Source organism: Vicugna pacos, chromosome 27 (assembly GCF_048564905.1).
Source record: "Vicugna pacos chromosome 27, VicPac4, whole genome shotgun sequence".
Taxonomy (NCBI): domain Eukaryota; kingdom Metazoa; phylum Chordata; class Mammalia; order Artiodactyla; family Camelidae; genus Vicugna; species Vicugna pacos.
In genome coordinates, this window is record NC_133013.1 from 26,757,958 (window position 1) to 26,784,227 (window position 26,270).

General features: G+C 46.6%; 1 long non-coding RNA gene across 1 annotated transcript; it reads left to right on the forward strand.

Annotated features, from left to right (window-relative positions):
- Positions 1-12,370: 12,370 nt before the first annotated feature.
- On the forward strand, positions 12,371-25,190 carry LOC140689779 (uncharacterized). The gene is made up of 3 exons (XR_012064887.1): positions 12,371-12,468; positions 23,137-23,383; positions 24,868-25,190. It is a non-coding gene; the product is annotated as an uncharacterized lncRNA (long non-coding RNA).
- Positions 25,191-26,270: the final 1,080 nt, after the last annotated feature.

Genomic DNA, 26,270 nt, shown 5'->3' on the forward strand with positions numbered 1-26,270 from the left:
CTTACATTCAACACTGTACTGGAGATGTCAGCCAGTGAAATAAGGCAATAAAAAGAAATAAAAGGCATACAGATTGAAAAGTAAAAGCTAAAACTCTCTTTATTTGCAGACAACATCTGCAAATCATCTGTGTAGAATGTTCTGTGCAATCTACCACAGTTACCAGAACAAATTAATTTAGCAATGTTGCAGGATAAAAATCAGTAAACAAAAATCTATTTCTTTTTTAATTTGAGGTATAATTGACTTATAATATTATATTATTTTCAGATTTACAACATAATGATTTGATGTTTGTATACATTGAGAAATGATCACCACAATAAGTCCAGTTAACGTCTGTCATACATACTTACGAAAAAATGTTTTTTCTTCTGATGAATTGATTAATTGGACATGATCAAAACTAAGAACTTCTGTTCTTTGATAAACATTGTTAAGAGGAAGAAAAAACAAGCCACAGACTCGGAAAATGTTTAAAGAAACATATCCGATCAGGATTCATATCTGCAATATAAGAAGAACTCTCAAAACTTTGGAATAAGAAAATACACAGCTCAATTATTAAAATAGGCAAAAGATTTGAAGAGACATTTCACCAAAGAAGATATACAGATGACGTCATTAATCATCAATTATGTGGGAAATTCAAATTAAAACCACCATATCCCATTGGAAGTCTGAAGTTAAACAGACTGATCATTGCAGCACTAGCAAGGAAGTAAAGCGACTGGAAGCCTCGTACACCGGTACTAGGCATGTAAACCATGCAACCACTATGGAAAACAGCCTGGCAGTTCCTTAAAACATTAGACTTATACCCACCATGTGACCTGCCCATTTCACTCTTACATGTTTAACCAAAATAAGTGAAAGCATGTGTTCACACAAAGACTTACACATGCTGCTCACAGCAGCTTTATTCAGACTAGCCAGAAACTGGAAGCAACCCAAATGTCCACCAAAAGCCGGACTGCCAAATGAACTATGATATACCTGTAGTTCTCAGCACACAACAGTTCTCAGCAACAAAATAGGAATGATACGTGCGAAGGCATGGATGGATCTCAAAAAGAATTATGCTAAGTGAAATAACCAGGCCAGAAGTAGCACTTACTGTATGATTCTATTCACATAAAATTCTCCAAAATACCAACTAATCTATAGTGACAGAAAACAAATCAGTGGTTGTCTGAGGACCAGGAGCAGGGGGCGCGGGGCAGGGAGGCGTGGGGATGAGGGTTTCCAAGGGAGTACTTCTGAGCACAATGAGTAGTTTTATTGTCTGATTGCAGTGATGGCTTCCTGGGTGTGCAGGTGTATCTAAACACATTGTATTGTACACTTTAATACGAAGTCAGTTATACTTCATGACACTGTTAGACGGACAGACAAGGAGAAAGGAGGGCCGGAGGTGTCTGGGGCCTGTCACTGGAGAGGGCTCTGGGATACGTGACTCTTGAGGATGAAGGACTCAGCTGATAATAACGATGATGACAGGAAGGATTATAGTTAACGCTCATTGTCTGCTTACTGTTTTGTATTTACACACATGGGGAAACTGAAGCTCAGAAAAGCTAAGCAACTTGTCCAAGGTCACAGAGCCAGTGAGTGGAGGGATAGTGGCTTGGATCCAGAGCCCACACACCTAACCAGGTCACTGGGGAGCTTGCAGAGGAGAGCCGGGTTTCCTCCAGCGTGTGGGAAGTGCTAGCACAAGTCTGGCCAGAGCGGCCTCCAGCCCCCCTGACTCTGCCGGGCCAGGCAGGCTCCCAGGCAGGCTCGGAGCTGCCCAGCCCACGAGCCCTTCCCCCGCTGTTTGGGCTCTGGATGCTCTGAGGCCAGGCAGGCAAAGCCACCCTGACGAGCTTCGATTCCGGCAGCACTGGTCTTATGAATTCCAAGCCAGGAGGCTGGGAGCCAGTGCTCCAAGAGACATTCGAGAAGATGCAGACGAAAGCCGTGGGGGAAAGTGACGCACAAGGGCAAGCCTGGAATAGCTGCCGGCTCAGCCACTTCCCCGAATCCTCCCGGGGCGGGGGGAAGGGTGGGGGGCACAGGGGCCAGTCACGGCAGGTGCGCTAGGATGCCTCATTCCGCCTGGGAGGGCCTTGGAAGAACCAGAAGAGAGAGCACAGACACACGGAAGCCTCAAGGGTTTTTGCCAGAGGAACCAGACAGCACAGAAAGCCAAAGGTCTCATCAGGTCAGAGTGGCTGGCAGGGCCACGCCCTCCTCCAGAGCTGGCTCTCCGGGTCCTGAGAGGAGAACCCCACCTATCCCTGCACTTTGCAACCACCGGCCAGCTTCCCAGCCTGCGACACCATGGGGCTCCACTGCAGTTAAAAATCCTGAGACAGTCACGCTCCAGGGAAGCCGGCAAGGGCGTCCTGTCAGTTTCCTTGACTGGGACAGGGGATTGTGACCACCTCCCCCTCTGTCCTGGCAGTAACTCAGACCTGTATTTTATCAACCATTCCCGTAGGGTAGCCGCATTGTAAAAATGGAAGGGAATTCCTACCAGCCCCCTACCCCTTTCCAGTCTCCCACTACCAACCATGTCGGTTTCCTCTGGCTGTTGTAACAATTACCACAAACTTAGTGACTTACAGCAACAAAAATGTACCATCCTACAGTCTGAGGTCAGAAGTCTGAAATGGCTTTTGCTGGGCTACAATCAAGGCTGCTCTCCTGTCTGGCGGCTCTAGGGGCAAATACACTTTTTTGCCTCTTCCAGCTCCTAGAGGCCACCCACATTCCTTGGCTCGTGCCCCTTCCATGTTCAAAGCCAGCATTTTGCTGAATGAAACATCTTTCTCACATCGCTTCACTCTGATGCTGACCCCTCTGCCTCTCTCTTTCTGTAACAGTGACCCTTGTGACTACCCTGGGCTCACCTGGAAAACCCAGCAGTCTCTCTATTTTAAGGTCAACTGATGAGCAACTTAAATTCCATCTGCATCCTTAATTCTGTTCCTCCATATCAGCTAACATACTCACAGGTTCCAGGGATTCAGGCAAAGACATCTTTGGGGAGCTGTTATTCTGCCTACCACCCCTCCCCCACCACACACACAGAGGGAAGAAAAACACATATGTCTGGTTAATTACAAGAATTAAACAAATCCTATGTTTCAAGAAGGGGAAAAAGGGTCAATAATGGGAGTTTCCCCAAACTTGCTTTGGGCAGGAAGATTGCTAAATAGGAGAAATGTAGCTTTAATTCTTAGCATAAAACATCACCAGTGACACCTACTGCTCTCTCCCTGCTGACGAGATCCTGGAAACCACTCAGGTAAATGCTCGTGTTTATAAGGGGACTTGCTGGTCTCCAAATTCATGGAGGAAATACTGCCAAACCCCCAGGATCTCACCCAGCCATCGGTATAAGGAGCGCGGACTGACAAAGAGAGTTTAGAAGACTCTGCCCAGCCAGAATGACAGCCCTTTCTAACTTCTGAAAAAGTTGCCCACTTTGGGCAGCCAGCTGGTTGCCTGTTCACAAGCACATGTCTGTTGTGGCCGTGGTTTCCTCTGTGCTAAATACGTAAAAGGTCAACCTGGAATCAAACACTCATTAGAGCCCCTCTCCGGATTCCAGCGACACATGCTGATGGTGCTCTTGCTGCCGTAACAACTTGTCACCTACGTAAAACAACAGAAATTCACTTTCTCACAGCTCTGGAGATCAGAAGGGTAAAATCGAGGTGTCAGCAGGGCTGGTTCTTTCTGGAGGCTCTGAGGGAGCATTTGGTCCATGCCTTTCTTCTAGCCTCTGAGGCTATCAGTCGTCCTTGGCATTCCTTGGCTGGTGGCTGCATGACTCCAGTCTCTGCCTCCGTCTTCACATGGCCTTCCCCACTGTGTTTCTCCTCCTCTGTCTGTGTCTCCTCCTCTTCTTGTAAGGACACTTGTCATTGGATTCAGTTAGTCCTGGATGACCTCCTCTCTACATCCCTAACTCTGTTACCTCTGCAAAGACCCTTTACCATAAGGTCACATTCACAGGTATGATGAATTGGGTCTTGGACTATTAGGGGGGCACAATTCAACCCCCTACAGGGAAGAATCTGGCCCCCAGATGGCACTGGGTGAAGTCCTGACTTTGAAGTCTGAAATCAAGGTGTGGACGGGGCTGTGCTGCTTCCAAGGCTCCAGGTGAGACCCCTCCCTTGCCTCTTCCTCACGTGGGGGCCCCAGGTGCTCCTTGGTTTGTGGAAGCATCACTCCAATCTCTGTCTCGACCTTCACAGGCCAACTCCCCTCTGTGTCCCCATCTCTGTGTGTCCTTTCCTTTTCTAATAAGGACCCCAAGCATATTGGATTTAAGACCCACCCTAATCCAGTAAAGCTTCCTCTTAACAGGTTGCATCTGCAAAGACCCTGTTTCCAAGTAAGGCCATGTTCACATGTGCTGCAGGTTAGGACAGTAGCGTGGTGACCGGAGGGCCAGGGGGGAATATAGGTGCAACTTCTGACAGGTTTGAGGTTTGATGGCAGAAAATTGGGGGAATTCATCTGTGAAGGAGCAGCAAGGTAACTGCTGATGGTGGCAGAGGGCTGAGAGGCAACGGGCCAGGGAGTGGTCAGGTTGGAGGTTTGAGGAGAAGCACTGGAATGGCCGGTGTGGAGAACAGGAAACAGAGTCCCTGAAGAAACCAGAAGGGATTCCCTGACACGTGGAGGAACCAGGTGACGCAGACAGGGAGTGGACAGTGGCCTCGGGGCACGTGGCTGTGCGAGGCTTTGGAGCCATGGTTAGCAGTATCATCACAGGCAAATGGTCGGGCCCGGACGGGGCTGAGTGTTACAGGACTGTAGGACAACGAAGGAGAGGCTCTTGGGAAGCTGGGTAAGGAGGGAAGGGAAGGGAAAACCGGAGGAGGCTGAGACAGGCTCAAAGCGGAAGGTCGAGGACCTGGAAGTCCTAGGGAGGCTGGAGAACAGGTGTGGAGGGCGTGATTGGGCCCGGACCCTTGTGCAGCCAGAGAGCACCGCCCTCCTCTGCCTTCTCACTGTGATTTTGGTCTCCTGAACTAGATTATGAGTTCCTTGATACGCAGGGCTACTTGGCCATTGATGACAGATGATGATAAATAGATGATGGGTGATTGACAGACTGAGTGAGTGAGTAAGTGATTGATTTGCATCAGGGAAAATTTTCGATTCCTTTACCCATGAGGACTTGCCAGGTGGGAGGCCTCGCCTTTATCACCGTCACACAGTCATCACAGACCTGGCGATCCGCAGTGTGCAGAGCGCAGGCCCTGGGGACACATGCACTGAGGCCAGAGCAAGGACTGACCGCTGATAACGCTAAAGCCAGCTTTTCAACTGTGTGTTTCAGCCAAGACCCCCGCGGCCCCGGGCTGCCCTCTCAGTCAGTGCAGACGCCGGGCTGGTGCCAGTAAGAGCCTCTCAGGCCGGAAGCCCGCCGCCCGCGCTCAGCGACAGAGGCAGCAGGCTCCACAGCGGGGACAGGCAAGGTCAGACAGCCCCGGCCCTGGCAGCCGGCCTCGCCCACCGCCTGAGGACTGAGCCAAGCAGGGCAGCCCCTGCGGGTCCACACAGCCCATCCATCCAGATGACTCTGCTCCTCAGCCTGCCTGCGCTCTCCCTGATGGAAGAGCTCTGGTTGGTCCCACGTTTTGCCCAAAGAAACCAGGGCCAGGGAGAGAATAGGATCTGAGAAAGCGCGATGCTAACGCCTGCAGGTTCTTCTCAACCATCCTTCCCAGAGAAATCGGCGCCGGACTCCAGATAACTTCGTTAGACCCAGAGCAAGGCGGGTGCCTCTGAGCTGACGGCAGAATGATAAGGAGACAGGAGCAGGAGATGCAGGCTTTCTGGACCTCTTCTTGCCAACCAACAAAGAATACTCAAGCTACTGCCAGCAAACGTGAATTCTGGACTCTAAGGAAGGGGCCGGAAGGTGGCAGAGAGGACAGCATTGGAGCAGCACTCTCTCTGAACTTTCAGAATTGAGTTTCTTCACTCCACTCCCCGCCCGCCCACCCTCCCCGTACCCTCTCTGTAAGGTTTCTTTGGGGAGTCATATATGTCCTCATAAAATGCAAAAATCTGCTGATGCAGCCTAATGCATCATCGTGGAAAGCAAAGCTGTCTGCGGAAGCCAGCTCTGCCCCTGCCCCTGCCCCAGCGGGGCGGCTCCACTCTGCAACCAGCATCTCCCTTGTTAAAGAGACAGCCTATTGATTGAGGCCAAAGTGACTTTTTATGGGTCCAGAGACAGGAAGGCAGGGGACCCTGTAGGAGGGAGGTGGGGGAAGTTTGGCAGCCAGTGGGAAGGACTGGACAGGGGTGGGAAGGGAGTTGGGAGAGGCTCTGGTCAGGACAGGATCCCTCTGGGTGTTAAGGGAGCCACATGTGGAGAAGGCTGGGGCTGAGGCAGGATGCAATGTGACATGTGGTCCAGCCCCACACACCTGTGTCTGAGGCTGATGGATCCGTGCACCACCTGGTCACCTGGAGACCAGCGCAGACCTTCACAAATCGGCAGAACTGAGCAAAAGCCTGCATGGCCCCTGTCCTCAAGGCACCCGAGAAAGACATCCCTCTTTCCAGCAGCACCTTGGTGGTCTGTGCGAGCGGTCCCTGTGTTTGGAATCTGGCCCTAACCCCTCAGCTCAGCCCCAAGGGTGTGACTCCCATTCACTCGTGTCTTCGTTCATTCAGTAAATATCCACTCCTCTGTGCCAGGCACTGTGTTAGGCTCTGGAGACACAGAGGCGGCTCCTGCCTTCACAGATTCTTCTTACGTGGAATTCATTGGATCTTTGTTGAACGACTATTCACTCCCCATGTAATGACAATTGTGAAAGTGGCATGAAGGCAAAACACAAGCGAGAACTGGCCTGGTTTGGAAGACAAGGAGTCAGAGAAGGGGCTCCAGTCTATATGTTGTCCTTTGGTCCTTGCTGAGCCCTCCAGAGGCAACCTGGTCTGTCCAGGTGTCAGCCTTGGCCCCCACTACATTCCTGCAATAGTGTCCACTGCTGGTGTGACATGTGGTCCGTTTTCTCGGCAGATTAAGAGTACAATGGTCTGCCTGCTTCTGAGCCACACCCGTTATAACAACGGCTGGCCACGTCCCTCCTCTGAGACTGACCCACCTCTATACTGCGCTGGCCTGGGGCTGCCCTTCCCACTGCTCTGCTCCGGATCCCCTTGGCCCACGACACAGTGGTCCCCTGGCAACCACGGGAGCTCCCCATAGTCAGCCTTCGTCTTGGCCCCTCTCCAGAGCCCAGGAGCATTTTCCTATCCCTTTCACAAACCACTAGAAATGAATACGTCTCTGGGAGAAACAGAATGAGAGGCTAAATTTCTCCGTGGCTAAACATTCTACCATTTATAGCCCGGAAGAAATGAGACAAAGTCTCTTCCATCTTTACATCCCCGAACCCATCCACAGCCTGAGCCGTGACGTGGGGACCGAGGTACCAGCCTCACCACGTTCTCCCTGCCCCCAGCCTGGACTTTTATCTCCTCTGTGTCCTGTTCTACTTTCTTCCCCGCTCAAACCCCCAGTCCTCTGGGCTCAGGATCTTCAGAGCTCACAAATGCTTTTTTCTCCACCACAAAGCCTGACTTTCACAAATTGAAAATCTTGCTTTTATGACCATTATAATTTCTGTCGCTTTAAAGCAGTGGTTCTTAACCTTGGCTGCACTTTGTAGGAACCTGAAAAGTTTTCATTCCGGGAACTTCTGATTTAATTGGTCTGGGGCTTAGCCTGGGCGGCAGGATTCTTAAAGCTCCCAGACAATTCTAGTGTGCAGCTAGGGTCAGGAACCACTGCGTCAAAGAATCCCATTTATGAATAGCAATGAGTCTTTTGTCTCGGCTAATCCTGTCCACCCCATGAAGAAATCCAAGTCTTGACATCATTCGCTGATTCAACAGGTGTTAGCTGAGCCCCTTCTATGTGCGCTGTTCTAGATGCAGGGGACACAGCAGAGAACAAAACAGACAAAAATCCCTGCCCTTGGAGAGATGACATTCTAACCAGGAGAGACAGGCTAGAAACCATAGCAATAACATGTAGTTAATTTTATGGTACATTGGCAGGTGCAAAGTGCTCGGAGGGGTACAAAAACAGGGTAAGGGGATCAGGGATGGCGAAAGGTCATCAATCAAGCTAGAACTGATGGGAGCAGTGATATGAGGAAAGACTTGGAGGAGATGAGAGTGAGCCCACGCAAGTTCTCAGAATAAGAACCATGGGAGCTGTTCCACAGTATTACCCTGCTACCTGGATTTAGGGGAAAAACCAGCAGAACTTGGTGATTGAATGTTGGGATCAGAGAGGAGTAAGAAAAAGGGATCCATTGGGGACGACTCTCAGATTTCTGGCGCCAGTGTCCTTTACTGTGCTGGGGACACTGGAGGTGGAAGTCCAGAACTGTGTGGACACGCTGGTGCAAGGCACCTATAGGACATCGAAGGAAGTGACAAACAGACCTGGAGATGACTGACCGCAGCCCATGGACCACATCTGGCTTGCCATCTGGTTTTTACATTTTTTTTTTGCATTCTTTTTTTACTATAGTCAGTTTACAATGCTATGTCAATTTCTGGTGTACAGCATAATGTTTCAGCCATACATACACATATATATATATTCATTTCCACATTCTTTTTCATTATAGGTTATTATAAGATATTGAATATACTTTCCCTGTGCTATACAGGATAAACTTGCTGTTTATCTATTTTATATATAGTAGTTAGTATCTGCAAATTTCAAACTCCCAATTTATCCCTTCCCACCCCCTTTCTCACTGGTAACCATAAATTTGTTCTCTATGTCTATAAGTCTGTTTCTGTTTCTGTTCTGTAAATAAGTTCATTTGTGTCTTTTTTTGCAGATTCCACATGTAAGCTATATCATATAGTATTTTTCTTTCTCTTTCTTGCTTACTTCACTTATAATGATGATCTGCAGGTCCGTCCATGTTGCTGCAAAAGGTATTTTATCCTTTTTATGGCTGACTAGTTTTTCGTTATATAAATATACCACATCTCCTTTATCTAGTCATCTGTTGATGGACATTTGGGTTGTCTCCATGTGTTGGCTATTGTGAATAGTGCTGCTGTGAACACTGGTTCACACTGCTTGTGTCTTTTTGAATTATATTTTTCTCCAGATATATGCCTAGGAGTGGGATTGCTGGATCATATGCTAAGTTTATTATATATATGCTAAGTTTTTTAAGGAACCCCCATACTGTCCTCCATAGTGGCTGCATCAATTCACATTCCCACCAGCAGGGTAGGAGGGTTCCTTTTCTCCACACCCTCTCCGGCATTTATTATTTGTAGACTTCTTAAGGGACCATTCTGACAGGTGTGAGGTGATACCTCATTGTAGCTTTGATTTGCATTTCTCTAACAGTTAGCGATGTTGAGCGTCTTTTCACGTGCCCATTGCCCATCTGGATGTCTTCTTTGGGGAGATGTCTATTTAGGTCTTCTGCTCATTTTTTTATTCAGTTGCTTTTTTTAAAAAATATTAAGTTGTATGAGCCATTTGTATATTTTGGAAATTAGTCCCTTGGTTGTCACATTATTTGCAAATATTTTCTCCTATTCTCTAGGTTACCTTTCTGTTTTGTTGATGATGTCCTTAGCTGTGCAAAAGCTTTTAAATTTAACTAGGTCCCACTTGTTTATTTTGCTTTTATTTCCATTACTTTTGGAGCTGGTTCGAAAAAAAATACTGCTGCAATTTATGTCAAAGAGTGTTCTGCCTATGTTTTCCTCTAGGAGTTTTATAGTATCTAGACTTACATTTAGGTCTTTAATCTATTTTAAGTTTATTTTTGTTATGCTGTAAGAGAATGTCCTAATTTCACTCTTTTACAAGTAGTTGTCCAGTTTTCCCAGCACCACTTATTGAAGAGACTGTATTTTCTTCATCGTATATTCTTGCCTCCTTAGTCATAGATTAACTGATAAGTACGTGGGTCATTTCTGGACTTTCTATCCTATTTCACTGATCTGTGTCTGTCTCTGTGCCAGTACTGTACTGTTTTGATTACTGTAGCTTTGTAGCATAGTCTGAAGTCAGGGAGCATGACTCCCATTCTTCTCTTTCAAGACTGTTTTGGATATTCAGGATTTTTTGTTTTTCCATACAAATTTTAACAGTTTTTGTTCCAGCTCTGTGAAAAATGTCATTGGTAATTCGATAGGGATTGCATTGAATCTGTATACTGCCTCGGGTAGTAAGGCCGTTTTAACAATATTGATTCTTCCAATCCAAAAGCATGTATATCTTTCCATCTGTTTGTGTCATCTTCAATTTCTTTCATCAGTGTCTTAGAGTTTTCAGAGTATACATCCTTTGCCTCCTTACGTAGGTTTATTCCTAGGTATTTTATTCTTTCTGATGCAATGGTAAATGAGATTGTTTCCTTAATTTCTTTTTTCTGCTATTTCATTGTTAGTGTACAGAAATACAACAGATTTCAGTCTATTAATTTTGTGTCCTGCAGCTTTACCAGACTCACTGATGGGCTCTAGTCGTTTTCTGGCAGCATCTTCAGGGTTTTCTGTGTATAGAGTCATGTTATCTGCAAACAGTGACAGTTACACTTCTTTTCTAATTTGAATTCCTTTTATTTCTTTTCTTCTCTGACTGCCCTCTGTCTGAGACATCCTATGTGTCCCAGCACCGCACACCCCTCTTGTCATCCAAGGGCCAGGGCAGAGTCCAGCCTGTGTTTGCAGACCCCTTCCACAGGCAGCGGGATTGTTGTTGTCTTACTTCTGGTGTCTGCCCCCTGGTGAATGAGGCTGGGCTAGAGGTTTGTGCAGGTTTCCTGGCAGGAGGAGTCAGTGTCTGCCCACTGCTGGGTGGAGCTTAGTCCTGACTCTGGTGGGCAGGGCTGTGTCTAGGGGTAGCTGTGGGCTCAGAAAGTCTGCTGATGGGTGGGGCTGTGTTCCCAACCGGTACGCTGTTTGGCCTGAGGTGTCCCAGCACCCGCTGGGTAAGGCTGGGTCTTGGTGCTAATGACCCAAGCAAGATGTCAGCCTCCAGGAAAGCTCATGTGGATGAACACTCCCGGAATATCCACTACCAGCTTTTATGTCCCCAGAGTGAGCCACAGCCACCCCCCACATCCCCAGAAGAATTTCCAAATCCAGCAGGCAGGTCTAGCCCAGGCTCCTGTGAAATCACTACCTCTGCCCTTGGACCTGGCACACATGAGATTCTGTGTACACTTCCCAAGAGAGTGAAGTCTGTTTCCCCCAGTCCCGTGGAGCTCCTGCAATTAAGCCCCACTGGCCTTCAGAACCAGATGTTCTGGGGTTTCCTCCTCCCAGTGCCAGAACCCAGGGCTGGGGAGTGACGTGGGGCTCAGAGCTCTCACTCCTGCGGGAGGGCCTCTGCAACTTCATTATTCTCCAGCTCGTGGGACGCCCACCCGGGAAGTGTGGGGCCCGATTATATCTCAAACACTCCCCTCCTACTGTCCTGCTGTGGTTCCCTCTTTATGTTTCCAGTTGAAGAAATCCTTTTTGCTAGGTTCTGGTCTTTTTTTCAATGGTTGTTTAGCAGTCAGTTGTGGTTTCGTTGTAATCGTGAGAAGAGGTGAGCTCCAGGTCCTACCTCTCCATCATCTTGACTGGAAATTCTGGTTTTTACATTTTTTAAACAACTGGAAAAAATCCAAAAGAAAATGTTTCCTGACCTATGAAAATTATGTTAAATTCTAATTTTTTAAAGTCAAAAGGAGAATAATATTTCCTAACACATGAGAATTATATAAAATTCTAATTTCAGAATCCCTAAGCAACATTTGACTGGAACACAGCCAGGCCCACTCACTGTCACACTGTCCACGGCTGAGTCTGCACTGTGACAGCAGAGCTGCGCCGTCAGAACGGACACCGTTTCGCCCACAAATCCTCAAGCATTTACTACCCGGCCTGTTACATACACACAGAAACATAGCTGAGCCCTTGCAGAGACGATGGCATCCACGGGTCTGGGGCCCGGGGGCCCGTCCCAGCTGATGACGCAAAGGCGGGCGCCTCAGCGACCAGCGGTGCTCGGGCGCGGGAGCCGCGGGATCGGAGGGCGAGCGGTCAGCGAGGCGGGGAGGGGCTGAGGCCGGGCTCCGAGAAACTCGGCTGGGGGTGGGATGGAGAAGGAGGAGGCTGGAAAGGACATGGAGAAGCAGGAGCCACGAGGCCGAGGGAAGATCCAGAGTCTGTGTTGTCATGAAAAAAAGGAAACGCGGATAGACCGAGAGGTCAAAGGTCAGTGCGGCTAGAAGTCAGATATCGCGAGAACACGAAGTGCCCAGTGCGTTTAGCGCGAGAAGGTAACGGGCAGCCGTCGGTGCAGTCGGGGCTCGATTTCGGCGGAACAGAGAGAGGGAGGGGAGGCCAGGCTGGAGTGGGACGAAGAGAGGACGGCGGGGCCGTCGGAGCTGGGTAAGAGGATAACTTCCTCAGGAAGCTCAGGGGCAAGGGCCCCGCGTCAGCCCGGGGAGGAAAAGTGGCGGCTGGAAGTGGAGGGAGGGCGGCGGGGTCGGTCACTGTCGTTCGTTTGTTTTAACATCAGATTGATCAGAGGGTGTTTGATTGGCAAAGGGAGCGAGTGAAGACACAGGAGAGAGGGTAGCCAAGGATGGAATAGTGTCCCGGCCCCGCGGGTCTCGTGTTGGAGGCCCTGCCTGGGCCCCCTCCGCCACTGTGAGCTGTGAGCCTCTGGAAGGTGGGGAAACCAGCCCCCACGGGGGGAACCCGCCTCCTCCAGCAGGTGCCGTGGAAGAGGGAGGCCCTCTGGAACCAGACAGTGTAGCTTAAAATCCTGGCTCTGCCTCTTACTAACTGTGTGACCATAGCAAGTAGCTACTCAGAGTCTCAGTTTCCTTGCCTGTAAAGTGGGGCTAAGCCTCCCGAGTTCAGGAGACTGAGGAGGATCGATGTTCGTGCACCAGTCGCTGTCTCTGACACACCAGAGACAATCCATGAATGTGAGGTTCCCTCCTCCCTGTCCCAAGCCACTCCCAGCCCAGCTACTTCCCAGACTTGGTCTTGGAAAATAAAGAGAAAAGAATCTTGGACACAAACTTGACCCACATTCAGGGCCAAGTCTCTTGTCTCTCAGGAAGGGAAGAGAGGCAGTTCGAGGGAATCGCTCAGCCAGCTGACCCGGGCTTGGCCAGATGCGTTGTTTGGGAAGCTCCCAGCAAAGGAAGGATCCTGCAATTCCTTCTTCCAATGAGATCTTGGCACGAGCCCTCTGGCCACCTGAACTCTGAAAGCTTTGGTCAAAGCAGAAATTCCTAGCCTGTTTTGTCTGGGTTCTAGTTCTGGGGGGCAGCGTGTAGTATTGTGCTAGTTCTGCGGTTGTCTGGAATTGTCAGCGAGGCACCAACCTTTCACCTCCGGAGACCTTCAAGGAGAAGGTTTCTCCTCTGACTGCTGAGAACCCACAGAGATGGACAGTGCCCAGCACAAAGGAAGGTGTGGCAGGGATCAGAGCACATGGCCCATCTGTGGGGAGGGAGATTGAGAGGCAGTGCCCAGCATCACCATGCTTGTGGGGCCGTCTTCACAGAACACCTGCCTCCTGCAATCAGCCGCTTGGGCTGGGACTCAGAGGCACCCTGTTCTAAGTGTCATCTCCCCAACCTGTTGTTTAGAAAAGATAAAGTGGATCTATTTCCCTGGCATTTCCCTTTCAAAGCTGGCAGAGTGGCTGCAACCCCTGCTTTACACTCAGTCAGGAAAGCATTTCATCATTTTCTAGGACAAAAGTCGTATGAAAGGGACAAACCAGGCTGGTCTTTCATCATAAGAGATCAGCTCAGCAGGCCAGGGAGGGAGAGAAGCCATCTGTCCTGGGGAGTGAATCAAAATATCAAAGCTGCCTCCTGCAATTATTTAAATTAAATATTACGTTTCATTGAATGTAAGATATATAATTAATAAAGGGCCCCCACCTTTTTTATAGTCTTAGATGAGCTGCAAAGAGATCATTACCAGGACAGACTTCTCCCACAGTGCCCCACATGATGGGTGTGTGCTTGTGAGCTGATACATGCGTGTGTGTGTGTGTGCAAGTGAGCGTGTGTGCCTGAGTGTTTCTGAGAACTTGTGGCTAAGAAGGCATCTACTACAAAAGCCCACCTACGGCAACTTAAGTAAAAGGGAGCTTATTTTTAGGAATTGGGAACAAGTCACTGTAGCAGACGAGGCGGTCAGTTTCCCTCTCCTGGCAGAGTCTGCACCTTCCGATTGGACCAGAACACCCCCTCACTGACAGCCACAGCCCACTGGACCAGGTCATCTGACCCATGCAGCATTGGTTGGCTTCTTAATCCCAGAAATTTGATTTGGGACGCAGATGTGTGAAGCAGGGCCTTGGTGGAGGTATACCAGGAGGACGCGTCTCAGAGACACGGGTCAGTGTTTGAATTATGTAGCACCTTAGCACGGTGGTTCTCAAACTTTTGCATGCCAAAGGATCACGCGGGGCGTCTGTTAAAAATGCGATTTCCTTGCCTCCATCCCCAGAGATGCAGGGCTCTGAATTTTTAACAAATGCTCCAAATGATTTGAATGCAGGTATTTCAGCGAGAGGAAAGGGAAGCAGATAAGCGATGGAAGACCTTCACTGCCCGCAGAGGGAGGTGGGAAAAAGGAGAAAAGAGCTGCTTTGGTTGACGATGGCTTCCTTTTTCTGTTCCAGTTGCTCGGAAGGCCCTTCTGCCTTTCTCGTCCTTGTATTTTGTGGATACCTTTGATTTCTAAGATGCCCCAAGTTGGTTTCTGTTTCTTGCTACCAATGAATTCCTAAAAGCATTTGTGCGTATGGAGCCCAAGGGCAAGTGACCATCTGGTCCCATTAGCCATAGCTGAAGGGAGAGGGGGCAGGACCGCCTGCGACAGACACAGCCACCTTGGCCCACCTCTTCGACTGGTACGGTAGCAGGTCCTTTCTAAGAAGGGATGTGTCCAACACATGCGCCGCAGGAGCCTTCTCCGAGACAGTGTGAGAGACTGTGGGCGTTTGTGTGCCTGTGTGTGCGTGCGTGTGCCCAGCGCTGGTCTGCCGCCTGTGACTCCCAGCTTCGGTATGTTCTCAGAGACAAGAGTATAGTTGTGAGTGGGTGTGTGTTACCGAATCAGTCTGCACATGAGTGGGAGAGAACTCAGCCAAGCTGCATTCTAGGTTATAATTGTCCGCGTTAGAGACTCATTAACTGTATCACTACATCTACTCGTAATACACCAGAGCATATTTAGAAATGAGCTTCTTAAAGAGACAGAACAGAGTGCCCCGTTACTGGGGCAAGGTGAAGAGGGGATACCATCTGGAAAGGTGAGGTGTACCCAGAATACCTGGGGCTGGGCAGAGACAGGCCCCAGGGGTCTGCAGGGTCTACCCTGGACATCCCCAGCAGGCAGCAGGTTCAGTCTGCATGGTTTCAGAATCCGGCTCCAGAGCCAGGAGATAACACGACACAGTGCGCCTGGTGAGAAGTCCCCAGGGAGCTGAGAGCTCAGTCAGTGATCAGAAGAGTTCTGGTGCTGTCTCAACAGGATGACTTTTACCTACCCTCATGAGCCTCTTGCAGCATCCTAAGGGCACTTCTTCGTCTGTGACAGTCACCGTAATTAATGTTTCATTACACAACAGCAAAGAAGAGAAAATCTCTCCTTCCCACAGACGCCCCTGCCCCCCAGCACTTTATCTGTAGCTCTCTGCTGCCATGTATCACTTCCTATCTCATGCCACAGCATGTGCACTTCCACCTGCAGGCCCTCTGGAGGACGCCCCCAGCCCCTCACCAATGCCCCTCAGATTCCCTTTTGCACTGCCCTCCCCCAGTTTCGGTGTACTTTGCTACCAATTGTTTGCAGCTGTGACCTTCTTCAGAGGCTTGCCCTTGGGCTCCTGAAGTTGCCCCAGACATCTCCACACAATCAGAGCTACAGGTCTGGGAGTGCCTCCCCACCCCCTCCCCACCCTCCAGCAATGACTGCCTGGTACAGGGTTAAAAAGCCCACCTCTCTTGCCTGAGCAGATGCAAACTCTCACTTGCGATTTGTATTCCAGAGCTTCCAGATCTGGACTTCAACTGAAATCCTTCCTTTCACTGACCTCTTGCCCTTCTGATGCTGCTTCCCACACCCCCTTACTGATTTCTCCTTGGAGCACTTTCCTAACAAACCCCTTGCCTGAGAAACTGCTTCTCAGAGAATCCTCTTCCCAGCGCCCAGCACCCAGCTCTGCGCGCAGCCCCAGGAAAGGCAACGCTGCATACCACAGGACTTCACCTCCCTGGCCACAGCTAATTTGACCAGGTTGCTTCCTAATCCACACAGAGCCAATTAAATTCCCAAAATGGATAACCATTTTAAATGTAAGAGCTAAAACTATAAAACTCTTAGAAGAATACATAGGAGTTAATTTCCTCAACCTTGGGTTGGACAGTGGTTCCTGCCTGTCTTAGGAAGCTCCTTAGTGTAGAGTCAGCTTGGGCTGCCACAGCAAAACATCACAGATGGAGCGGCTTAAACAACAGACGTTCGTTTCTCACCGCTCTGGAAGGTGGGGAGTCTAAGAGCAAGGTGCTGTCTGGTTTGGTTCCTGGTCACAGCCTTCCTCCTGGCTTGTAGATAGCCGATTTCTCGCTGTGTCCTCACGTGGCAGACAGAGCAAATTCTCTGGAGTCTGTTATAAGGGCATGAATCCCATCCTGAGGACCCCACCCTCACGACCTTATCTTCTAAACATCCCATCTCCAAATACCATCACACTGGGGGTTAGGGCTTCAATATATTGATTTGGGGGAACATGATTCATATGCCAGTAAGTACATGACCACAGGAATCTCAAATTTGACATGTCTAAAATGTAATTAATGTTCCCCACCCCACCCCACCTTCACAACCACCACAGACCTACAGCTCTGATGGTCCCTGTCATCCTTACACTTAATGAGACCTCCATCTTCCTCACCCCACATAAAATCTGTTAACAGATTATTTTATTTCACATTTAATAAATCTAATATCTTCACACCCAGGGCTCTAGTCACACTGAATCATTTGTAGTTCCTAAGATACACCAGGGTTTCCCCCCCAACTCTGGGCTTTAGTACACATTCCTAACCTCTCTTTGGAGTGCTTCTTCGTACCTCATCCACCTAAAGAGCTCATACTCATCCTCCAAAACCCAACCCAGTATCGTCCTTCCTGGGAAGCATCTTCCATCATCCGCAGCAGATTTCCTGCTTCTTTGAAACACTGGGCATCAACTGCTGGACTCTGGCCCACATGCTTACCTTCCCCGGCTCTCCCAGCTCTCTCTGCAGCCTCAGGCCCAGAGTAGGGGGAGGAGATAACACAAATCTAGAAGACCTTCTGCCCCTCCTTCACCTGGGTACCTGTCCTGCGCCCATCTTCCCTCACCTTTCTCTGCTTCATGGGCTGTGTTTCCCAGATTCATGTGTCATCTGGTTCCTGACGTTGTTTGGCCACTGAGGAGCGCTGGCAGGAAACTGAGTCGAGGCTGGGGAGCCAGTCTGTTTCTCCCCCCGCCTCTGCTTTAACTGCATCCTGGCAGTTGCTGTGTCTTGTCCATCCCCCCGGTTCCTGGCAGACAAGCCCACTTGGTTCAAACTCTTACTGGGCACCGTCCAGCCCAGGGATGGCAGTACTTTCTGCGTCTGTTACTCTTTGGATTGTCTCTCTGTCGGGTTTGACTTCTTGGCCCTTCTATCACCTGGTTAAGAAATTCCCTTCATTGACGTCCCTCCTTTCAAATATTCATGTGGGTTCTGTTTCCTGGTTAGATCATCACTGATCCAGCCCTGAATGAGGAGGAGCTCGCTGTCGGGTGGAGACAGGAGTCTGGAGCCTTGGGAGCGCAGGGCAGAGGGCTGGGTTAGAGACCCACCTTGGAGGGTCACTGACGTAGTGGTGGAGGATAAAACCATGAGAACAGCGAGGCGGATTACATAGCTGGTAGGAAGCTCACCACGCATGAAGCAACCCATCCCAAATTAGTGAAAAATACTTGTTTAAAATTCATTGAAATCTGCCTCGCTTTAACAAGCACCAACTGTCACCGTAGATCAAATCTAACTTTTTCCACCGGCCAGTCCTGCCAGTTTTCAGTGAGACATACCCTGCTTCCTTCCATATCTTCTTTACTATGATGTCTCAAATCTTTCCACGTACTCTTGACGGGGAAGGTTTTTGGGGCCCTCACCCTCCTGACCTGCTTGCTCTCCTCTGGACATGCTCCCGTTTAGCAGTGTCCTTGAAGACAGGCCTCTAGGGTGGAACACAGGTCCTCTCACCTTCCTTGCTGCAGACACTAACCCGCTACTGATGCACCCAAGACTGAATTCCCGTTTGGAGCTGTGAGCCCAGCTTCTGGCTCATAGTGGATCTGCAGACGTGCCATGGAACAGGAGACAGAAGAAGTCTTCCATTTGAGCTAAACTTTCCCATTTCTGTCCGTAGTAGTTTGTTGAATAGCTCAACATGCATTCCAATCTCCTTCTTGACCACCTCCACTCTAGAGGCTGAAAAAATGAAATACTTTCTTTCCTAGCTTTCTCTAAACCTGTATCTGGCCAATTAAATATGAATGCAGGTAAGTTCATTTGTCTTTTTAGTTTTTAGATTTCACCTATAAGTGATACCATATGGTATTTTTCTTTCTCTTTCTGGCTTACTTCACATAGAATGACGATCTCTAGGTCCATCCATGTTGCTGCAAATGGCATTATTGTATTCTTTTTTATGGCTTAGTAGTATTCCATTGTATAAATATACCATGTGAACTTATTTACAAAACATAAACAGACTCACAGACATAGAAAACAAACGTATGATTACCAGATAGGGAAGGAGGTAAGAAGGGATAAATTGGAAGTTCAAGATTTGCAGGTGCTAAGTACTGTATATAAAATAGATAAACAGCAAGTTTATAGTGTATAGCAGAGGGAACTATATTCAATATCTTGTAGTGACCTATAATGAAAAAAGAATATGAATACTAATACGTGTATGTGTCTGTGTATGCATGATTGAACTATTATGCTGTACACCAGAAATTGACACAACATTGTAAACTGACTATACTTCAATTAAAAAAATATGAATGCAAATCTGTTGGGAGCTTCTGAGAAAGCTTTTACCTTCCTAATAAAAGGGACAGGTGTCTTGGAGCCACCCCTTCCTGGTCCTATCTGCCTTTAACACGGTCATAATGTGACTCTAAGAGAAATGCCTTAGAGCATCTCAGAGAGGCTGGCCTTGACGTTATTGGGCCGTCTAGCCAATGCTGACAACCATCTACCTCTGGACTTCTTCTTGTATTAGCAAAAATGTCTAGGGGGAGGGGACAGCCAAGGGATGGAGTGCCTGCTTAGCATGCACAAGTTCCTGGATCCAATCCACAGTTCCTCCATTAAAAAATAATAATAATAATTTAAAAATAAATAAATAAACCTAATTACCTCCCCCAAAACAAAAACAAAAAAAGCGAAAAAAAAAAGTCTGAACCAACACACTGCAGAAAAACATTTTCAATTTATATCACAAAGAGTTAATATCCCTAATATTTAATAGAGTTTCTAAAATAGAGAAATCAACAACTGTTTAGGAAAGTAAGTAGGAAACGTGAACAGACCACTAACAGAAAAGAAGCGCAGGTGAGTGGCTCTTCGCTGTGTGAAAAGACGCTCAGCCTTGCCCGTTGTAAGAGGAACACAAACTGAGATTTCATCCTCGCCCATTATGACGGCAAAAATTCAAATTTTGACGACATACTCTGTTAGTGAAGCTCTGGGAAATGGACACTTTCATAATTTGGTGGTGGGAATGCAAAATTGTACAACCCCTATGAATTTGGCAAAATTATCTATACATTCACTCTTCAACCCAGCAAACTCATTTCTAGGAATACATTCCTAGGGTAAAATGGTAAGAATACAAAAAGATATGCGTGCAAAGCTATTCATTACAGACCTATCTGTAAGCACAAAAGCCCCCCACAATAGGAGATTGTTGAATAGACCATGATTTATTTACATTATGGAATTATACGCAGCTATAAAAGGAATAAGAACCATTTCTAAACACTACCAAGGAGTGGTTTCCAAGATATAATTAAGTAAATAAAGCAAGATGGTAAAAAGTGTGTATAGTATGTTACCATTTATATAAAGGGGGTGAGAAACAATTGTATTTTTCATGTAAAGATAAATCATAGCTTTTTCATTTAAAAAATGATCACCTAAAAAGAGACGGAGGGAAATAGTAGCGGGGACATGGGTAGAAACTGGACTTCTTCGGATGTCCCTTGTTTTGTAGATTCGACTGTGGAGCCATGTAAATGTTTTCCACAATTACAAAATAAAATTTTATTTTAATCTCTAGAAATGAAAACTAAAATGAAACAAGTAAAACAAAATGAGCCTCTGTTCCATTAAAAAGATTTCTGATAGTAAGTCAACCTTGCATTCCGGGATGAATACAATCTGATAATAATGCATTATCTTTTTTAACCCAGTGTGGGAGTCTGCTACTGTTTTGTTGAGGATTTCTGCTTTTTTGGCCTATACTTTCCATCTCATACTGTCCTTTTTTAAAGGTCATATGAGTCATATTAACAAAAAGAAAAGAAAAACCGTATCATCATCTCAATAGATGCCCCAGAAAAGCATTTGACAAGACCCAGTGTCCTTTTATGCTTAAAAAAAAAAAAAAAAGATCTCTCAGCAAAATAGGAATAGAAGAGAGTTCTTCAACTTGATAAAGAAAATCTATGAAAAACCTACAGCTAATATCATGTAACGATGATGGGCAGAAAGCGTTCCCCCCACCCAAGATCAGGAACAAGGCAAGGACGCCTGCCTTTCTACTTACTTTAGTCAACACTATGTTGGAGGTCCTAGCCAGTGAAATTAGGCAAGAAAAAGAAATGAAAGGCATTTCATTATTTGCAGAGGACTATCACCTATGTAGAAAATCTAATAAAATTTACCCAAAAAGCTGCTAGAATTAACAAGCAAGTTTGCCCAATTGCAAGATACAAGATCAATATACAAAAATCAATTACGTTTCTAGAGATCAGCAATGAAAAATCAGAAGCTGAATTTTTTTAACATTTTTTATTGAGTTATAGTTATTTTACAATGTTATGTCAAATTCCAGTGTAGAGCACAATTTTTCAGTTATACATGAACATACACATATTCATTGTCACATTTTTTTTTGCTGTGAGCTACCACAAGGTCTTGTATATATTTCCCTGTGCTATACAGTATAATCTTGTTTATATACATTCTGCATAGAAGCTGAAATTTTTAAAATACCTATTACAACAGCAAACACAAATATGAAACACTTAGGGACAAACCTGACAAAATATGTGAAAGATCTAAACACTGGAAACTACAAAACATCGCTGAGAAAAATTAAAGATCTTAAATGGAGAGATACACTGTGTTCTTGGGCTGGAAGACTTAGTAAGTTACTTCTCCCCAAATTAGTGTATAGATTCAAAGAAATCCCAATCAAAATACCAGCAGAATTTTTTTGTAGAAATTGATAAGCTGATTCTAAAATAATATTGAAACGTGAAAAACTTAGAGGAGCCAAAACAAAGTTGTAAAGGAAGAAACAAGCGGGAGGACTAACTGCCTAATTTTAGAACTTACTAAAAAGCTGTAGTTAGCAAGGTAAGTATCACTGTAAAGACAGAAATATCAATAAAACAGAAAATAGACTCTAGACATAGATCCACACGTGGACCATTGATTTTCAGCAACAGTGCAAAGGCATTTTTAATGGTACAGGAACAACTGACTCTCTATATGCAAGAAAATGAACTTTGATTCATACCTTGCAGTGTTTACAAATATTAACTTGAGATGAATCATAGATATAAATGTAAACAGTACAACTATAAAATTTTTAGAAGAAAACATAGGGGAAAATCTTCGTGACCTTAGGTGAAGCAAAGATTTCTTAGATATAACACTGAAAGTACAATCTATAAAAGAAAAATTGATAAATTGGATTAGAAATTTTTTTAAATTAAAAACGTTCTGCTCTTTCAAAAATACTGTTAGGAGAGTAAAAGACAAACCACAGACTGGAAGGAAATACCTGTAACTCATTTACCTGTTAAAAGACATGAATACAGAATATACACAAAAATTCTCAAAACTAAATAAGAAAACAAATAACCTGATTTAAAATGGGCAAAACATTTTAAAAGACCAAAGAATACATATGGATAGCAGACAAGCCCATGAAGATTTTCAGCATAATTAGTCATTAGGGAAATGCAAATTAAAATGAGATATTACTACACAGCTTCTAAAATGACTGAAATAAAAAAAAAAGACTAACCATACCAAGTATTGGCAAGGATGTGGGGTAACTGGAGCTCTCATACACTGCCAATAAGAATGCAAACTAGTGCAACTACTTTGGAAAACAAGTTGTCAGTTTTTTAAAAAGATAAAAATAGATCTATCACAAGTTTCAGTCTTTCAACTTCTGAATATTTACCCAAGAGAATGGACGTGTACAGCCAAAGAACTGTACATAAGTGTTCACAGCCGATTTATCTGTAATAGGTAAAAACTGTAAATGACTCAATTGTCCACCAACAGATGAACAGAGAAACAAATTTCAGTGTAATTTCAGTGTTCGTGCAAGGGAACACTACTCAACAATAAAAAGAATGAACTATTGACGGATGCCACACATAAGTGAGCCTCAAAATAATTATGCTGAGTGAAAGAATACAGACAAAAAAGGGTCCATACTGAATGATTCCTTTTATATAATATTCTAGAAAATGCAAACCAATCTATTGTGACAGAAACCAGGTCAGTAGTTCCCCAGTGTGACAGACAGTCTCTAAAATGGTTCCCTATAGTTGCCACCTCTGGGAACCAAGAGCGGGCTGGGTCTGGCTACTCATTTCTAATGAACAGAATATGGCAAAAGTGAAGAGATTGCACTTCTCAGATGAGGTTATAAAGAAATGATGACTGACTCTCCCCCTCTCCCTCTCCCTCTCCCTCTCCCTCTCTCTCTCTCTGATGAAAACAGCTGCCATGTTGGAAGCTGCCCTAAGGACAGACCCACATGGCAAAGACCTGAGTGAGATCTCCAACCAACAGCCAATGAGAAACTAAAGTCCTCAGTTCAACAGCTGTTGAGGAACTGAATCCTAGTAAGATTCATATAAGTGAGCTGGGATGCAGCTCTTCCCCAGCCAAGCTGTGAAAGGAAACCACAACCCTGGCCAACATCTTGGTTACAACCTTGGGAGAGACCTGGAGGCAGAGGTGCCCAGGTAAGTGGTGCCCAAGATTCCTGACCCACAGAAGATGAGAGATGATAAATGTTGTTTTAAGCTGATACATTTTGGGGCTATTCGTTATGCAGCAATAGACAACTAATACATTTGTAGGTTGGAGTTACGGACAAGGTAACAGGTGGGAGAGAGGGATTGTAGATGGGTGTGAAGAAACCACTGGGAGTGATGGATATGCTCATTGTCTTTTTTTTATGTATATATATTTTTATTGAAATATAATTAGTTTACAGTGTGTCAATTTCTGGTGTACAACATAATGCTTCAGTCATACATGAACATACATACATATATTTGTTTTCATTTCTTTTTCACCATAAGCTACTACAAGATATTGAATATAGTTTCCTGTGCTGTACAGTATGAACTTGTTTATCTACTTATAGATATTAAACGATCTTGATTGCTGTGGTCTCATGGCATATCCATATGTCAAGCCTTACTAACTTATGCACTTTAAATATGTGATGTTTATTGCATGTAAGTTCTATCTCAGTGAAGCTGGGTTATTTTAAAGTTTGGTGAAAATGTCAAGGAAGAAAAGGATGTCATCGATGGGTTCAACAACATGGAGGGTATCAGTCCAGAGTGACTTGCTGTCTGGATTTGCCCAGGACTGAGGTGGCTCCTGGAAGGAAAGACATTCCATTTTAAAACCTGAGAAAGTCTCAGGCATGTGGGGATGAGCGGGTTACCCTACTGATGACACTAACAAGAACAATAGGGGCTGGAAGTCGATGGCAGCCTCGTCAGAAGCTATCTCGGGGGGATGATGGAAAAAAGGACTGGGGCACCGCATACAGTCAACTCCTCTGAGTTTTTTGGCTGCAGCAAGGAGAGAGGCGGGAAGAGCTGGAGGGGCTGTGAGGGCAAGGAAGTCGGGTTTTAAGATGGGAGTCATTGCAGCCTGTGTGTGCTGATGGAAGGAACCCGGTAGAGAACATTTTTTTGTGACACTGAGAAGAGGTGCTTGCAGGAGAAAAGGCCTCCAACAGGAGAGGACTGCTTGTATCCACAAGCGTCCTGAGGCTCCCTGCCAGGCCACAGGGGCTCCCCAGTGGGTCATGGGACCCCAAAGTGCAAGGTCTCTCTTCAGTTCTTACATCCAGGTGACATGCTTCCACACTCTAATCTCCTGAGCCACTAAGGGCTACTTACTAGTAACCTAATGACCGAGTCATGGACGGTACTGAGTGTGCTGTCCATCACCAGAAGTGACCCCGGACTCTGTCCTTTCCTAAGAAATCTGGCTGCCACGTAGCCCTTAGCAATGTTGTCAGACTTCCTGCTTTGTGTGCGCACTTGCAGATGGGTAGAATTTCACGATTTGGGGAAAGAATGCACGATCAGGGTTGCCCTGAACCGGTTGTGGATTCCTTTTCCATTATTGATGACCGTGCCGTTTCTGTTATAAAAGTGTCTTTTATTTTTGCCTAAACATTCATCCATTTAGCTTTTTGTAGGTTGTTGGGTTAATTTCACAGTCTACAGTGATTCGGATTTTGCGTTAATCGTTTTTAACCTGTATTCTCTGATAACAGACTGCAAGACCCTGTAAGTCTCATGTTCAGATGTGAATCACTCGCATCTCTGTTGCCTGTGTCGTGTGTGTCGGGCTGCTGGTGAAAGTCAGCTACTGGCATAAGTAAAATGAAATTATTGAGGTTTTTTTAGGAAATTGTTTTATTGCACAAAAATCTATTAAGTCTGTTCATATTCCTCTAAAGTAACTAATAAGTGAATCATTTATATTACAGTAACATGATAAATCCAACTTGTATTTCTTCTCTTTCTGTGTCATCCTTGAGGTTTTTCTTAGTGGAAACTCGAGGGCGAGGGAGAGCGCAAAGCTTTAAATTCTGCCTGTAGGTACCACAGTCGAAAGGCTCAGGAGCACAGGCTGTGGAGGCCACACCCAGGGCTTCTCAGGACAAGGCTTCGTGCTGAGCAGCACAGGCAGAGTTGACGCCTCCCAAGTCATGTCAGCAGCGGGGTTCCTGATTCCAGGCTCTCCCCATGGGTGTCCATAGGCCATTCCTTCTCCCTAAGGGGTGCCCGGGGAACGCTGCGGCTTTGCTTCGCGGGAATAACACCCCGTTTTCTGGCCCGTGTCTTTCCTTTTTCCTTCTCTCCTTTGGCTTCTCTCTTTCCCTTGCCCCAAGACTTACTGTTCTAACTATAGTTTCTAACAGGTGTGCAGCCAGGGCCGGGAGGCTGTGGTCCAGCTGTCCCCAGACACATGGATTCTCTCCAACTGTCTTGCTGCAATCGTGGGGCCCTGAGCACACTCACTGAGTGAGGCTAGCCCTGCCGGGGTCATGGCAGGGGGAGGGGCAGAGGCAGGGGCAGCTTCTCATTCCCAGGCAGAGCAGAGGCCGGGAGAGTGGGCAAGTTGTCCCCAGATCTGGGAGCTCTGCTCTGGTTCAGCAAGGAATCAGGAAGTAGGTCCTATTTTCCCATTCTTGGGAGACACGGCCGGATGTCTACCCAGTGTCCATCCCCTTCTCCTTTGTTCTTATTAACATCACCCTCATCTGAGCCTCACCTGGCTCAGAGTAGACACCCGCTATGGTTGAGCTACTGCTGTGTCATTTAATCCACACGCACACTCACTGGGCAGAAGAATTTGTACCTGTGCTCAATGACTTACCTGAGATCTCACAGCCAGTGGCTGCCAGAGCTGGGATTCAAACCCAGGTCTGTCTGACTCAGAGATTTGTCCTCTTGCCTCTCTGCCTCCTGTCTCTCTAAGAAGAGGAAGAATCCACACACACAGGTGGGAGCCTTAGGAAGCACACGTGAGACGCAGGCTCATCTCTGGGGATGAGCGCATCCTGTGGAACCCGGGGCAGGCTCTCCCCAGGGC